Source organism: Sciurus carolinensis, chromosome 6 (genome assembly GCF_902686445.1).
Source record: "Sciurus carolinensis chromosome 6, mSciCar1.2, whole genome shotgun sequence".
NCBI lineage: Eukaryota > Metazoa > Chordata > Mammalia > Rodentia > Sciuridae > Sciurus > Sciurus carolinensis.
Window position 1 is genome coordinate 34,918,469 of NC_062218.1, and position 17,444 is coordinate 34,935,912.

The 17,444-nt window shown below is 36.2% G+C and overlaps 1 pseudogene; it reads right to left on the bottom strand.

Moving 5' to 3' along the window:
• Positions 1-17,123: 17,123 nt before the first annotated feature.
• On the bottom strand, positions 17,124-17,223 carry LOC124987709 (uncharacterized; annotated as a pseudogene).
• Positions 17,224-17,444: the final 221 nt, after the last annotated feature.

Sequence of the window (17,444 nt, forward strand, 5' to 3'; positions counted from 1 at the left end):
TAAGTTACACTTCCTCACCATCAAGCATAAATATAATACATTTTTTTGTAATTTAAGTATCATTTGGAAATTATGCAAAAAGTTGCCTTTAAAATAACCTTCAAATAGAAAAAAGAAACCAAAATTACAATAGTACAATTATGATACTTTGGAAAATATCCAAAATAAGAATGCTCCATGTAAAAACTTAGGAAATGTAAAGTCAACAAAATTTACTTTAAATGATTTTATTGTTAATTTCTAAAAATTAAAATGAAAGGGCAAAGCATTAAAACAGAAGATTAAAATTAGGAAGATTAAAACAGAACAAGTTTTCATAAAATAAGTAATTATTCATAAAGTAGAAATCAATAAATTAGGAAATAGAGAAAAGGGGATTAATTAATATTCATAAATAAAGTCAAAAACTAGCTATTTAAAAGGAACAATAGAATAAATGATTTGGACAAACAATTAAGAAAAGAGAGATAAAAGAAAAAAACAAATGTGAAATTAGAACAAAGATAAACTATGATGATAAAAACAATTTTAATTTGAAAAAAAGAAAAAGAAAAAGCTCAATAACCATGGATTAAATTGGGGAAAGTATCAAAGAAATCATTCAAAAAATAATGCATGGTTTTCAGTTGATGGGCAAGTACTTCTGGTCTTTCAAGTAACAGATAATTCCTTTTCTCTTTAAGTTGTTTAAAAGCATAGAAAAAAGAAGAAATGCCTTCTAATTTTACCAATCTAAAATAACCCTTACATTCCGATCTGTCTGTAGTTACAGAGAAACCTGAAAGAAGTGTTGCAAGATATGGTCCCTGACTTAGAGATAATTACAGTCAAGTTGACAAGTCATAGAATCCTAAGTTATTCTTTAAAACTTCACATATAATTATAGGTAATTATTAAACTAGGCTTCCTCTTTTTTTTTTTTTTTTGTCTGCACAAGAGACATAGAGATCTGACAAAGAGACAAAAACTACAGAAACATCTAAATTAATCATATTAATAAAAATTATAAATAAAATATTAGCCAACAAAAAAGCTGTACATTAAAAAAAAGATTCCATGATCAGTTAGGGTACATTTCAAGAATATTAGGATGGTTCCTTAATACATACAAGAAAAACACATTTATCTTTATCAGTAAACCAAGCATGGTTAAAAAAATCATTTCAACAGATGCTGAAATAACATTTGGAAATAATTAATCATTCTACTCCTGGTCATTTGAAAAACATTAATGAAACAGAAAGAAATGTTCTCAATGCAACAGCCAAGAAACAATTTTATGCTTGCTGTCAAAACATCAGCGGTATTTCCATTGACAAGTGTGCCTGAAGGCACAATTATTTACCACTGTTCCAAAAGTCTGAGCAAAACTAATAAGATGTATTATAAATTTAAAAGAGAAAAAGAGAATCATTATTTTAATGTAGGGTGATTCTTTGTCTATGAAATATGAGATGAACTTAAAAATTTAATGACCTAATTATCTGAAAATCCATAGGTTAAAATATTTTTTTAGCTGTCTATCTTTAAGCTATTGATCCAGTTCAGCTGCCCAGAATCATTCCCTAATTGTATATTCTACTTCATGAAGGTAAGATTTCCTATACAGGTACAGTAGATGAGCATATGAACTGTTTTTTTTCTACTAATACACTTAAGTTGTACTTGGTAAGACTTTAGAGCTTTTGTTATTGTTCATTTTTATCCTCAATAGAGGAACTCATGATCCATTGTCAAAATTTTCTTTGAATCTTCTGAGAAAATTCCATGTTAAATGGAATATATGCAGTTTCATACATTTCTTTTTTTTTTCATGCAACATGAAGATATACACTAAGGATACACAGATAAATTCTATCCAACTTGGCTTGTTTTCTAATAACAGAGAAAGATAGAGGCACAAAAATCTAAGTAAAACACACCCCTATAATAAAACATGGTCTGTGAGACCGTAAAGAAAGCAGTCTTTACTCTTAGAATACACATTTGAATGTCCTCATATATAACCATATACCACTACTACATATGGACTAAGATCATTTAGTAAACATCTGAGTTAATATATCAACTATTCAAGGAAAAAAACAAGTACCAAGTAATGCTTTAGTGTTCAAAGTTACCAAATTATACATGGGCAGCTACTTGCTTTAAATTTTTTCTTTTTTTCTTTTTTTTTTTTGTCTCTTAGACAATCCTTTAAAAGACACTGGATGGGCTTGGTGGTGCATGTCTGTAATCCCAGCAACTCGGAAGGCTGAGGTAAGAGGATCTCAAGTTCAAGGCCAGCCTCAGCAACTTAGCAAGACCCTCAGCAACTTAGTGAGGCCCTGTCTCAAAATAAAAATAAAGGACTGGGAATATGGATTCAATCCCTGATACCACCCCCCCAAAAAAATATATTAATTAAATAAAAGACACTGGCCTTGATTTCATTTGCTATCTTGTTGTGGTTGGAGTATAATGGCCAACCATACAGAAGCTTTTTCTATTGCTGTGGCATTATACTACAGGAAACTCCTTAAGGTCCCGACATCATCAACTAACAGCCCATTTAATCTTAACTAATTCGTGGCCAGGCAACCGAGGCCAGATTTAAGCACCCTAACCCACTGTGTTAGGTTTGCGGTAGGGTGCTGGAGTAATGGCCATCTAGCAGATAAGAAGTGGGACAGCTAGACCAAGAACCAAATCAAAGAACTATCTTTGGACTCTGTAGAGGCCCAATGAACAGCAACAGGGCTATGAACTGAGCCCCAGTAAACAATAAAACAGGATTCAGAGGTCAAGAATGCAGCTGTTCTTATTTAAACATGGGCTGTGGCCAGAAAAGTCTAGGGAAAGGGCAACAGCTTCAGTGAGCTTTGCAAACACAGACTTCAGGTACAAATTACAGCTTAAAAAAATTATAATGCAGTCTTCATGTTTGCTTAACGAGGAAAAAAAATACATACTTGTTTTGACATCAATCATTTCAGCCTCAAATAGTTAATCAAATAATCATTGAATGCTTCATACTCTATATTCCAATCTGTCCATAGTTACAGAGAAATTGAAAGAAGTGTTGCAAGATATGGTCCCTGACTTAGAGATAATTACAGTCAAGTTGACAAGTCATAGAACCCTAAGTTATTCTTTAAAACTTCACATATAATTATAGGTAATTATTAAACTAGGCTTTCTCTTTTTTTTTTTTTTTTTTTTTTGTCTGCACAAGGGATTGGACCCAGAGGTGTTTTATCCCTGAGCCACATCTCCAGCCCTTTTACTTTCTTTTTTTTTTTTTTTGAGACAAGCCCTCACTAAGTTACTGAGGCTGACTTTGAACTTGCAATTCTTCTGCCTCAGCCTCCCAAGCAGCTGGGATTACAGGCATGCACCACTGCACCTGGCAGACTAATCTTTTTCTTAACTGCTGTTGTTCATGAAGCTCTAAACTCTGTGAGCTCATGAACAATCACCACCTCTTCCACCAATTTATTTCCAATGCCAAGTGAATAGTAACTGCATATGTCATGGATAGATGAATATATGGGTAAGTGATTGACATGTCACAAGTATTTTTAAAATTGTGGTATTATCTGAATTATTCATAGCATAAATAAGTACAAAGAATGGAGAGAGTTTGAAGGGCTTATATAGTAGGAAAAGGCTAATTACTATCTTTAGGTAATCTTCAAAGATTAAGACAAAAACCAAATATGCACAAATTTAGAAGTTTAAAATTTCTACCTTATTTGTTAATTAAACTGCAGTGACAGCGCCCCACCAATCAGAGCTACTATGCCCCAACTCTCCTCTCCATGAGGCTGTGTTTTCTCCCTCCACCAAGTTGCCAAAAGTGAAAAACAGTCCCAGTCCTTAATTTCTCTACAACATAGTAGACTGTGGAGAATAATAAAACTTTAAGTTTAGAAACAGCATGAGTACAACCCAGAAAGTAACCTTTACTGTTAGAAGAGGTGGTCATTCACTACCACTTTGAAAGTCCTTTGAGACTGGCAACACCTTTCTGGTGATTCCCAGAAGTCTACAGAGAAAGAGTTCACCAGAGAACTGTCACCAGGCTGAGATTCCAAGTTGCTAAACACATGCATATCTTCTCCTAAGTTCATGATAAGCAAGCATACTTATCTGATGAATGATCACATGCATTAAAAGGTCGATTTTCTCCTTTTCATTTGGTGCAAACATTTTCATTGTTTATCTGTTATTACCAATAGAATCCAATCAGTACTTCTCATATTTGTTTTAGTTGCCATTTCTTCTTTAGGAAATGTTCCTACGCTGTGTACAGATATGCACTTTATCATTTTTTTTTAATTTGCTGTTTTGTTTTGTACTTTAATTTCTATTGAAAATGCACATCCCTGCTTACAAACATTTTCTATTATTCTTTGTGCTTTTGCTTTATTGGATCATCATGGAACTAATTGATTATGTTCATAAAAGATGGCAGGTAATTAGGGGTCTTCAAATTAGAGTGCAAGGATCCCTGGGTTACGTAAAAGTACTCCAAGGGTAAGCAAGCATGGATCATTTTAAAGCAATGAAATTTCCAGATCCTCAGCTTTAGTCTAAGAATGCAGCTATAATAGTGACATCTTCACTTTCACAACTACACACATGTAAATCCACATACATTTTTTAATTAAATGCCAAGTCTTCAACAGCTGTCACTCATCACCAGCTTCACTCTGCTTAATTTTGATCTCGAGCTTGGTAGATTTAGATTAAGGAGATCATACCAGGATTTAATATACTTTTGTGCAGCTTGTACTCTGCATTCTTTTGGCTATTGGGTTCCATTAAAACCTATTTCATCTCAATAATCACTAATATTCAAATAAAGATACAGAATTAAAGTATCTCATTATAAGCCTTCTCACTTTAAGATTTGCTTTTATGTTTGTAAATATAATTACATAATGATAAAAATTTGTAATAATTATAATAGTAAAGTTACACATATTCAGTTCATATATTATTTAAAGACATATGACAGAAAAATGTTAATTTAAAATTTTAATTCATGACCATACTTTTTACCGTAAATAGTATGTGATCAGTATAAGACATTTAGACATAAAAACATGATATTAGATTTTAAATACATGGGAAGAATTGGAACAGAAGTAGGTTCAAGAATAAAAGAAATAGTATAAAATTTCTGACAATTAAGTGATCTTGTTCACATATTTTTAAATAAATCATTGTGGCTATGAGATTACTATTGTATGAATCCATTGAAAAGTGTTAAAGTAATTTGATAGTTTGATTTAATGTACAGATGCTCCAATATTACATATTTTTTAACAAATTAAACTTAAAGTAAAAAATTTTATCTGTCAACTTACTGTGGAATAAATACATATATTTAAAATAATATTGAAAACATTTTAATATTGAAAATATTTAATATTGAAAATATTTTCAATATTATTTTAAGTGGTACACAAGCAAAAGAGTTAGCAGTCCTGGGTGCATGTAGAAATATACCACAATGTATTCCAATCTTATCTGTAACTATAATACATCAGTTGCATAATAAATAAATAAAAGGAAGACCATTAGAGTAGAGGGAGGGGAGGGGATAGTATGGAAGATGAAAATGAACAAAACTGTTATATGCATTATGAACATGTCATAAATATTAAAACGAGAGAGACACATACAATGGTAGACCATTGAAAACTAATGTCAGCATCTTCAACCACTTATACTGGTGTAGGCCCAGATGACCGACTTTTCTTCTGAGTTTCCAGTTCATACATAAATTCATCAACTGGGCATTTCTGTCGCTAACATTAGATTTCCCAAGAATTTAGTCCAGAAATCTCTATACCAAGTCCTAGCTGATCCCCTAACATGACTAGAGAAAATTTCAAAACTGCAGGCCCCTCTGAGCAGATTCCTAATCTTAATGTCCCCTGAAAAAATACATTGATCAAAAATAAGACACACCTAGAGCCAGATTAGTCTCATTCTGTTTCTCTAACTCTACAATGATGTGGTTTAACTAAAGGTACACTCGAGTTATATTACTAAACAGATTATTAACTATTGCAGTTTTCAACTCAAATTCAGATTCAAGTGGATTTGATTTTTTTCTAAAAATATAAATGATTTTGTACATTAATTACTGTTGGGAGACTGTATCAGATAATGCTTCATGAACTACTTCAGATCTCCTCGGCTTTACCTGTTTCTCATTCTAGTTACTGCTATGACAACCAGTTCTGTGCAGGCTCTGACTCACTTCATGCAGGTGCAACCTCATGGTGCTTTTTTGCATCCATCCTGGGCCATATGCACCTTATCTTCCACCCTGGGACTTCTCTTTTGATGCAGTAGTGTAAGAACTTGTTCCATACTAAATCACATGCAAGTCAGAACAAGAATTTATCCCATGGGGTAAACTTTCAATGAATGGAGGGTATGAGTCTGTGTGTTTCTTCCTTTCTTCACCAAGGTCCTGAGATGCATTTTGAAGGATTTCTCAGATGGTCCAATGAATTGATGAACCACTTGTTAAGATTGTCTCTTGTTGGTTCTCCCTTCTTTATTTGTTGTCCCTCAGTTCTGCTCTTTGGTGAAAATATTTCCAATTATTTGCATGTGAATCTTTGCCAGATAATCTGTTTTCTGGGAACCAAGTCAACAACTATTGATATCAAAAATTGCTTTAAAAATCATGCATTCAGGATCATAGTTTAAAACCGAATCACGTATGGATCAGATGGCAATAAGGACCCATTGCTTATAGGAAACTAGGTATTAATAACTATGGCATGCAGTCGTTTTGCAATTACTTAACATTTCTCAATTTTTGATTTCCTGGGATAACATATAGAAGCAATGGACTTTGCTGTGGCTACATCATTGCCTATGAATCACAATTCATAGATAACGATACTTGGAAGGATTGCAGAGCAGCTGGTTTTTGTTAACTTTTTCACAGTGTGACCAATTTGCTAATAACTCATTATGTTGGTTTTCCTTGGAAAAAAAAAATGATAGGTACATGGAATGACTTACTCAATGACTGTCAGTAAGTGTCTCCCCTTGGCCTGTCTGGAACTGGCATAATAGACCCATGAACCCAGCATTCACAATGGTAAGGATGAAGACAATGCATAGGACTAATTTTCACAAAGTCTGATGCGGTTGCTGTCACTGCTGAGTGACAATCTATCAGAGGCAGAAATCATTGTTGAGTGTCCTCTAATGAATCAACCAGTCAGACACGGTGGTGCGCACCTGTAATTCCAGTGGCTCAGGAGGCTGAGGCAGCAGCCTCACTGCTCACTTCCAACAGGCTTCCCCCTGTGTTTTAACTTCCGTAAGTCAGGACTTCACTGTCACCAGTGAAAGCCATGTAAATGGCAGATTTGAACTTGTCTTTCACCTGCTTAAAAACTTCCAGCCACTCCTCATTACCTAAAGATGACACTGAAGTCCCTTACCCTAGTACTCAAGGCCCTATGAGATCCCATCCCTAACTTCATTCTCTGCTACTCCTTGATGGTTCTTCAATCAGTACTTACCATCTAAGAATCACTTCCAGTCTGCTAGGCTGGAATGACCCCTTCCCAATTTTATACCACCTTACACCCCTTTCTATCTTCATGGATAAACTTTAATCAGCCCTTGAACCTCACATTGCTGCTCTCCCTCTCCAGGAAGCCTCCTCTAGCTTCCCTTTCCACAGTTGTGTCCCATAGTACCCTGTGCCTAGGGTACTAGGTACCCTGTGTGTACTAACTCCACACGTTATGTAGCATTCAGTTTTCTATTAGCTCCTGAAGGCAAGTCATATCCCTATACCTTCCTGGATCCCTAGAGAATACCTTATTACCTGAGTCATAATATATAGTTATTAAATTTTTGTGTTAACAGGGGAAAACCGTATTTAAGATGCTTTGTTCAACAAAGGCATGCCTAAAAATTTAAACAGAATAGCTTCTGACAAAACCAAATCCTACATATTTAAATTTCTACTTTGGGATAAACAGATCGCCCCTGTAATCATAAGTTTGACTTCTTATCCTTGTAACCCTCCGACATCTGCTAATGGCCAGTACGTTGCTCTGATGCAGGCGTGGTTCTGGCTGAGGCCTTGCACTCTAAGGTGTCCTGGTCAGGCACAGTTCTCTGTCCATATCACAGGCTACTAGGTTCTGATTTTCAATATCCCTGGCACTCAGTCCTTGTTACTGCCCAGTTTTTTATGTCTCAGCTTAACATTCTAGTCCCCCAAAGGCTGTCTTCTGAAGTCCCCCAAAGCCTCTGATTCCTACTGACTGCCTTCCAGCTGGATCTGGGCTTGCTGCCTGCCCTGTGAATCTGAGTCACCTGCCTAGATCTGAGGCCTGGTTTAGACCAAAGGTCAGTGCACCTGTCCTTCCTTCCTGTTGACATGGCATCCAGTTCTGGACCTCCCTTCTGACTCGTCTCTTGTAGACTTTCCTGGATATACAATCCTGAACTACTTACCCCTGGCACTGTTCCTCCAAGAACCTATGTTAGAACTTTTCCAAAATTGTTAAGCTTTTGTAAATCTTTATTTTATGATATTGATTGTAAAAGGGAGTGATACTTGTGAAACGAAACAATCAATCTGGAGTGATTTCAGAAGCAATTAGCCTCTCTGAATGAACCCAAGCAACTCAAAACTTTGTTTATGATATAAAATCTGGGGGAAAAAATCTTTTCGAGGCCCATTGGATGTGAACAAGTTCTCTAGCATCAAGGACCTGAGTGTTTAGCTGATGAAAACCCAACAACAAGCTCTTATGAAGGCATCAGGAAATACACATTTACCAGGCATTTACATCATCGTTTATCACCCTTGCTCTACCTGACTTAAACTATGTCATAGAAAGATTAACTTAGCTCCTGGAAATGCTCTGAAATGCAAACCATTTTTGCTTCTCCAAAAGTCTCTAGAACAATATTGATAGGAGTCAGAAAATTTGAAACTTGTTCCCCAAAATAAGACATAAGCACAACTTACACTTATATATAAGCTAGTAAAGTTTTCTTTCTGCTTAGGATTAATTTGATAGCACTTCCCCAATTCCTCTGCATCTTTTCCTCAAGTATTGACTTTCCAGTTTAACAAGACCTCCTTACTGTGCCCAGCGTATGTGCACATATTTCATCAAGTATGACTGCCTTTATGGAGATCATGAGAGTTAGTTATTTGCTTTAAAATACCTTTGGGGGGGGTTCTTCCACATCCCACGTAGATGAGAGGAACAGTTTCTGTTGGAGGATGACAGTGACAGTGACCAATTAATCACTAATAAACTAATCAATAAACACAAGAACCAATATTCTTTTCAAATGGAAGTGGGTGTAACAGATCAGGCCATACCAGATCTGTCCTCCAACAAGATGGAGAACCCCACCTTCACCTTTACTTATAGTCCCACAGGTAAAGGGGCCAAGACCAGGAGGGGTTGCTTCTGTGAGGAACAGGATAGGGTGGAGTTAGGGAAGACATCTGCTTAGAGAATTAGCATATCCTCAGGAGTGAACCACCTCTGTACAGGGCCACTTACTCCGCAGCTATCTGATACAGTCTCCTATGACTGTCCAATCCTGGGAGTCAGACTTCAGTATCCCATGGCTCAGCCAAGCCAGATTCTGCTAAACATGGATGGCTCCCCACAACCTCCCTTATTTCTCTTTCTTTTTAATTTCATGGAAAACTAAACCTGGGGATGATAGGGATGTCCAAGCTAGGTTCTCATTATCAGTTTTTAAATTATAACTGGATAAGGCCATCCAAGCCATCCCTCAATCTTTAGTCACTTTTTTACAAAAGTTTTCCCTTCATTTCCTCATTACTACTTAGTTTGCATAAAACCAACCAAGACACTGAATTGCTTGATCTGCAGCTTTTCATGGAAGAGAATTTTGTTTTGCTGAGCAAAATGCAACTTGCTGCATTCTCTATGATGAAGATGAGTATTGATTTTTTTAATGATATTTGGTTTGGGGCTATATATTGCTGTTGAATTTTTATGGTTCTTAGAATGGAACACTTCACAAATGGATCCGAGATAGCCTTTTATGGATTGAAATGCCTCTGAACTTTACATTATTTATAACAACAAAATAAATCGCCAGTATGTGACGTAAGTGTCTATTATACAGTCCTTTGCTCCACTAATTTTAACTTTATACCTAGTGTTTTGGTCTTTCTGTAGTTAGCATTAAATCCTCATTGATTATAGCCTAAAAATGTTGTCAATTAAAATCTCAAAGTAAAAAGTATTCTTTGTTTCAGGTAAAATTGGATTGAAAACAAAAATGAAATGACATTTTTAAAATAATTTGTTTAATGTCAGTGGCTTTTTTGTGAAAAGAGAAAAATCTTCTTGGGAAAGTAGTCTTTTATTTCACAAGCTACAGGAATTGCTGTGAAAACCAGTTTTATACTGGTCTTAAGCATTAGCCCTTGATTCGACAAAACAAGAAATCTGAAAACATTCTTACCTCAGCCTACAGAGAAGGGTGGTAACTTATCTCGTGTTCTCCCACTTATAGCATGGACCCTTTTACATGAAGTGATTCAGCCAAGGGTCCTAGAAACACCATAGTTATCATAATCATCATCACCGTCACCACCCTCATGTACCTGACCATAAGATGGGCACGGCATGATAGGATCCTGGAATTTCCAAGAGGTTAACTCTAAAGAACAAGGATTTAAGCTGGTCATGGTGGTGCACACCTGTGAGCCCAGCAGCTTAGGAGTCTGAGGCAGAAGAATTGCAAGTTCAAAGCCAGCCTCAGCAACTTAGCAAGGCTGTTTCTCAAAATAAAAAAGTACGAAAGGCTGGGAATGTGGCTCCATGGTAGAATGCCCCTGGACTCAATTCTCAATATCAAAATTAAATAAGAAAGAACAAGGTGTAATATCAAATACATTCCCAAAAATACAAACCCTGACAGACGATCAAAGCTACAGTCAGGGACAAGGTATCCAATCTAAATATAGAAAGATTGAATGAAGGAAGCACCGCTGACACCAGGTCCTGTCTCTTCCTTTGAGCCACGGCTATTATCATCAATAATAACATGATATAAAGTGTTCATGATCAAATATATTGACATTTTAGAGATCAAAAGGAAATGACACTGATGGTAAAAGTAATGTCACAATGGGAGAAAAATGAGAAACGGTCGTAAAAGAAAAGAACTTGAGTGGGAGTTGAAGTATTCGTTCTTCAAACCAGGCTTTTGTAATGAGGTAATAAACAGAGGAGACACTGGGCTCAGGAGGTTCTAGGAACAGGCCTGACATGACTCAGTCAGGAACAGTGAGGCAGGAGGGAATATCAAGGGCAGTTGATGCAAAGGCTATTCTACTGCACATGTCAGTAATCAGCAAGTGGAGCCTTATGCTACCATCACCTAAGACTTTTTGAAAAAGTACCTCTGTCCGGGCCTCACTAAGAGTCAACTGAACATCAGACTCTAAGGGCGCCAAGCCTCAGTATACAGGAAGAGCTCCCCACATAATTATAATGTATAGCCAAGGTTCAAACACGGTGGTAATACAAGACTATCTAAATGCCACAAGTTAAGGGGCAGTAGTAAGGCCATCTACCTGTTTAGGACACAAAGTAATCAATATTCCTGAAGACTCTACTGACAGAGTTTCTGTAGCAGCCAAAACAAATATTTTTGGCCAGAAGAATACCAGCGGGTGACTGCTCTCAGCATGTGGACAGCTAACTCATACTCCGAAAAGGAGGTTGGAAAACAATGATAAGTGGATAAAACTTCCTGATAAAGACTTAGGATTGTATAAATATTTCCTGCAGGAAATAACTAAGCTAATGGAGGCATATGAATTTGCTCAAAAGGCCACTGCAAAAAATAAACAGAGCTTAAGACCTGTACTTTTTCTTTGCAAAAAGTAGGGGTGGGTGCTTTTCAAAATAATCCAGTTTCTAAAACTTTAAGAAATGTAGAGAACAAGATCAAGAGGAAGGTCAAGCTGAAGGCTCATGATAAGCATACAAAGTTGATTTAAGGATTGGGAGTGGAGAACAATCACTTAAGAGCATGGTAACAGACAAGGGCAGCTAGCACTGACACTTAAGTACCTCCAGAGACTCTCAGGAAAGAGTGGCAGGAAAGTTAAAGAAAATAGGAGAATGCAGGAACTGGAAGTTAATAGCGGACGTTTTTCCAGAAGTGGACAGTGCACCCTTCAAACACTACTGAGAAATCAGAGAATGAAAAAGGTGTGTCCATTGCATTTTGCAATGCAGATACCACTGTGACTGGTGACATTTTTACTGTGCTCTTCATTCTAAATGTAGTTATACTTCATTTGTGCTCAACCAGAAGATTATATCTCCTGTTACATTTGATAACCAAATAAATTGTAATGCTATCTCAGATCAGTTTTACAACTTCAACTTTAAAGTTCCTTTTACCTAGCATGTCCCTGGGTTCAATTCCCAGCACCACGAAAGGCAGAAAGGCAGGCAGGAAGGAAGGAAGAAAGAAAGAATTATTCATTAAGAACTAAACCTGTTCTTTGAGGTTGAGTGGTGGAATGAGAAGCAAAAAAAGAAAAAAAACCAGACTGTGGTGCTGCACACCTATAATCCCAGATACCCAGGAAGCTGGATGGCAAGTTTGAAACCAGACTGGGCAACTTAAAGAGTATTTCTCAAAATTAAAAAATAAAAATGACTGGGAGTATAACTCTGTATAAACCCTCTGCCTTGCTAACCTTGTGAGCGGCCCTTGGGTTCAAATCCCCAGTACTGTAAAAAAGAAACAAAAAGAACTTTAAAAAACCAGAAAAGGGAAAAACTCATATGTAAACCTTAAAAATTATCTTATAATTTTGAAAAATAAATGAGCAGTATACCTTAGTTATTTCTCTTGATGCAAAAACTTAATAATAAAAGTGTGCTTTTGATTTTTAAATTTATTTTTTATTTTATTGGTTATTTTTAGTTATGCAAATACCTGTAAGTGACAAAATGTGCTAAAGAAAATTATGATTGGAAAATTGTGGATTTTGATACCATTGCTAATTTCCAAAACAGTAGTCATACTGTATGATTCCAAATGTATGACATTCTGGACAGTAAAGAATAAAAAGATCCCTGGCTGTCAGGGTCTCAGAGGGAAAGTGGAAGGTCGAATAGGAGATGTATGTGGCATTTTTAGGGCAGTGTGATTATGTGGTGATGGGTGCATAACTCTATGCATTTTTCAAAACCCACGGAACTTTAAACAGCACAGCATGAACTTGAACATGGATGAAGCTTTAAAAATTATTTTGAAGATCTGGGTATTGGGAAGAAATGCAGATTAGCACAAGAGAATTTAATTGTGTTACAAATTTATAAAAGGACTACAATGAACAGGAACTGGGGTAAAAGATACTGACCAAAAAAAATGTCTTAGGAGTGAGGGTAGTATGTAAGAGAAAGGGCAAAGGAACTGCCCATAAGCACTTTCCCCTAATAGGTTATTTTTTATTTGTCACAGGGGTACCAGGTTAAGAGACAGCAGTTCTGATATGGTCCTGTGTAAACTGGAACTGAACAATAAGTAAGTGGATATCAGATGGTCAGGAGCAGGTTTCTCAATGTTGGAGTGGAAGGTTATGGAAAAGCAAGGGGAAGAGGCTGGTGTGATTCATCTCACAGCTGATGAGAATTAGGGGGAGAAATACCAGTATAACTTCAGTTTAGCTTAATATAGATGCACATACTTCCACATAGAAGTATTTGTAGCTATGGGTACATACGCAGGTTGGTATGCACATATGCTATTATTTCCTTGCTCAGTCATCTGAGAAGACCTAGAAGTAACAATACCTTAGTAATGATGGGCACAACTCAATCTAACTTCTATACTAAGTATCCCTTCTCTTAAATGCTGAGAGCCAGCTGTGTTTCAGAGTTTATTTTTTTGAATTTTGGACTATTTCCAGAGACTTTGCCAGCTGAGCATTCCTATGTTAAAAATCTGAAATGCAAAGTCAGATTTCAAAGCATTTTGGATTTCAGATTTTCAGATTAGGGATGTTCAACCTGTACCACTGTCTGACAGAAGAAAACAGGGCTCCTTGGTGTTTTAGTCAGCTTTTTTGCTGCTGTGACTTTAAGACCTGACCAGAATAATTTTAGGGAGGAAAATAATAATTTTAGGGAGGTTTATTTAGGGGCTCACAGTTTCAGAGGTCTCAGTCCATAGACAGCTGGCTCCATTTCTCAGAGCTCTGGAGGCTCAGAGCTCTGAAAGGCTGAACATCATGGCAGAAGAGTGTGCAGAGAAAAGCAGCTCGGATGATGAGGATCAGGAAGCAGAGAGAGAGAGAGATCTCCACTTGTCAGAAACAAATATATACCCCAGAGCCATGCCCCCCATGCCCACCTCCTCCAGCCACACCTTACCCGCCTTCAGTTACCGCTTAGTTAATCCCCATCAGAGGATTAATTCACCAATTGGGTGATGGATCTCATAACCCAATCCTTTCTCCTCTAAACCTTCTTGCATTGTTTTATTCATGAGCTTTTGGGGAACATCACACACCTAAACCATAACACTTGGAGAAAGTGTTGATTCCTGAATAGGGTCAAGAAATACATAAGATGTTATGTATAAGACATACAAATATGCAAGACATAAGATGCCTTGAGTATCTTATAGTGTCTAAAGTAAGAAAGTGCTCAAAATACAAAAGAAAAAAGCTTCACATTCATAAGTGCAAATCAAAGGGACGCAGAAGCCAACTAAAAGAGCTCCCAATGGCCAATGACTGAAACAATTTGAGCAACACAATAATGCAGTAGTAGACGATACCACAAAGCATAAAGTAAATATCCATGAGTCCATACTGATATAAAGGATTAAATAAATAAATAAATGCAGAAGATGAGATAAATCCTCTGTAAAGAACTCCAAACAATTTTTGTAAACACTCCATGCTCAAAGAGCGGGAAGCATGACTCCTACACACAGTGACTTCCTGACCAAGAACACTGAGGAAAGAAGCAGGGGAAGAAAAACTTCTTAGTGGAGAGAACTAACGAACAGTACCTCAAGCAGGTAGTCAAGGTCAGCATCGGTGGTGACAAATCATGTTGACAGTACATATTACTGATAGATAATGAAAGTGTCACTTTATCTTCATGCTCTTTCTCCCCAATTCCCCAAATAGTGAGAAAAATGTCATACAATCCAACACAGGCCATTCTACAAAATACCTGAGCATGCTCCTCAAAACTGTCAAAGTGATCAGAAGCAAAGTCTGAGACTTTAACTACCAAGAGGAACCTCAGAAGACATGACAAGTAAATGTAATGTGGTACCCTGGATGAGATCCCAGAATTAAAGGAGATCAAAGAAAAACTATGAAAAATGAATAAACCATCAACTTTAATAATGGCACACGAATATTGGTTCATTAATTTTAACCAATATATCATATTAATGTAAGATGTTAATAACAGGGGGAACTAGGTGCAGGGTCTATTGATATTATCTATACTGACTTCTCAATTTTTCTGTAAATCTAAAATTACTCTTTAAAAATCTATTTTTATATCCTGCTATAAAACTTGGAGTGGAACCACCATCTGACTCAGCTATCCCACTCCTCGGATTATACCAAAGGACTTAAAATCAGCATACAACAGTGATGCAGTCATGTCAATGTTTATAGCAGGTTAACTCACAATAGCTAAACTATGGAACCAACCTAGATGCCCTTCAACAGATGAATGGACAAAGAAATCGTGGTGTATATACACAAAGAATATTACTCAGCCTTAAAGGAGAATGAAATGATGATATTTGCAGGTAAATGAATGGAGTTGGGGAATATCATGCTGAGCAAAGTAAGTCAATCCCAAAAAACAAAAGGTCAAATGTTTTCTCTGATATGTAGATGCTAATTCACAATAAAGGGAGGTGCTGGGGAAGAATAGAGTTATTTTAGATTAGGTAGAAGAAAGAAATGGGAAAGGAGGGGATATGGGATAGGAAGGATAATAGAATGAATACGATTCTATAATATGTACAATCAGAAAAAGGAGAAATTGTACCCCATTTATGTATGATTTATCAAAGTACATAAATGCATTTTACTGTCATGTATAAATAATTAGAACAAATAAAATTTTTTCAAAAATCTATTTTTAAAATGGTAATGTCTTAGAGGATCATTTGGATATCTTAGTTGAATGACGACATAATAATATAAGCCTTTTTCTCTTATTAGTGCATTATAGTTATACATAATAGTTGGGTTCATTTTGTCAAAATCATACATGCATGGAATTTGATTTTCTCCATTTCAGTTCCTGGTGCTCACCCCATCTCCCACTTTCCCTCTCCTCCTCCCTCTCCTTCTTCTCCTTCCTCTATTCTACTGGTTTCCTTTCACTCTTTCATTTATTTATTTCTGATCAGTGCTTTATAAATATACATAAAGGTAGAATTCACTGTGGTTTATTTATACATGCATGTAGTGTGATTTTATTAAATTCATTCCGCATTTCCTCCCTTTCCTGGCCCTCTTCCTCCCTCTCCAGCTCCTTCTTCTACTCCACTGACCTTCCCTCTATCTTTATGATGTGAAATCCCACCCTTTTTTCCCTCATCTTGCTCTAGCTTCCACATATGAGAGAAAACATTTGACCCTTGACTTTCTTTTTTTTTTAATTCATTTTTATTGTAAACAAATGGGATACATTTTATTTCTCTGTTTGTACATGAAGTAGAGATGTACCATTTGTGTAATCATACATTTACCTACGGTAATAGTTTTTGACTCATTCTGTTATTGACCCTTGACTTTCTGAGTCCGGTTTATTTCACTTAGCATGAGGTTCTCCATTTTCAACCAATTACCAGTAAATGTCAAAATTTTATTCTTCTTTATAACTGAGTAAAACTGCATTGTGTACATAAACCAAAGTTTCTTTGTCCATTCATCATTGACAGGCAACTGGGCTGGTTCCATTATTTGACTATTGTGAATTATACTGCTATAAACATTGATGTGGTTCTATCACTGTAGTATGCCGATTATAGTTCTTTTCAATAAATACCAAGAAATGGGATAGGTGGGTAAAAATATGGGATACTTAACAAATTTGTATGTTATCCTTGCACAGGGACCATGCTAGTCTTTGTACTGTGCCAATTTTAGTATGTATGCTGCCACAGCAAGAACAATACCAGTCATTTTGAAAGAGAGAACCAATTTATGTAACACAATGGCAATAATAATCAATGACATTATCCACTAACTATTTCAGAATTATTCTCTTATTTGTGCTCACCACACCTTTAAGAAGAATGAAAAGAGAGAAAAACACTAGAGGATTGTATTTAAATTGGAAAGAAAAAGAAATACATCTTGATTTGAAATACACCTTAAACAAATAAAG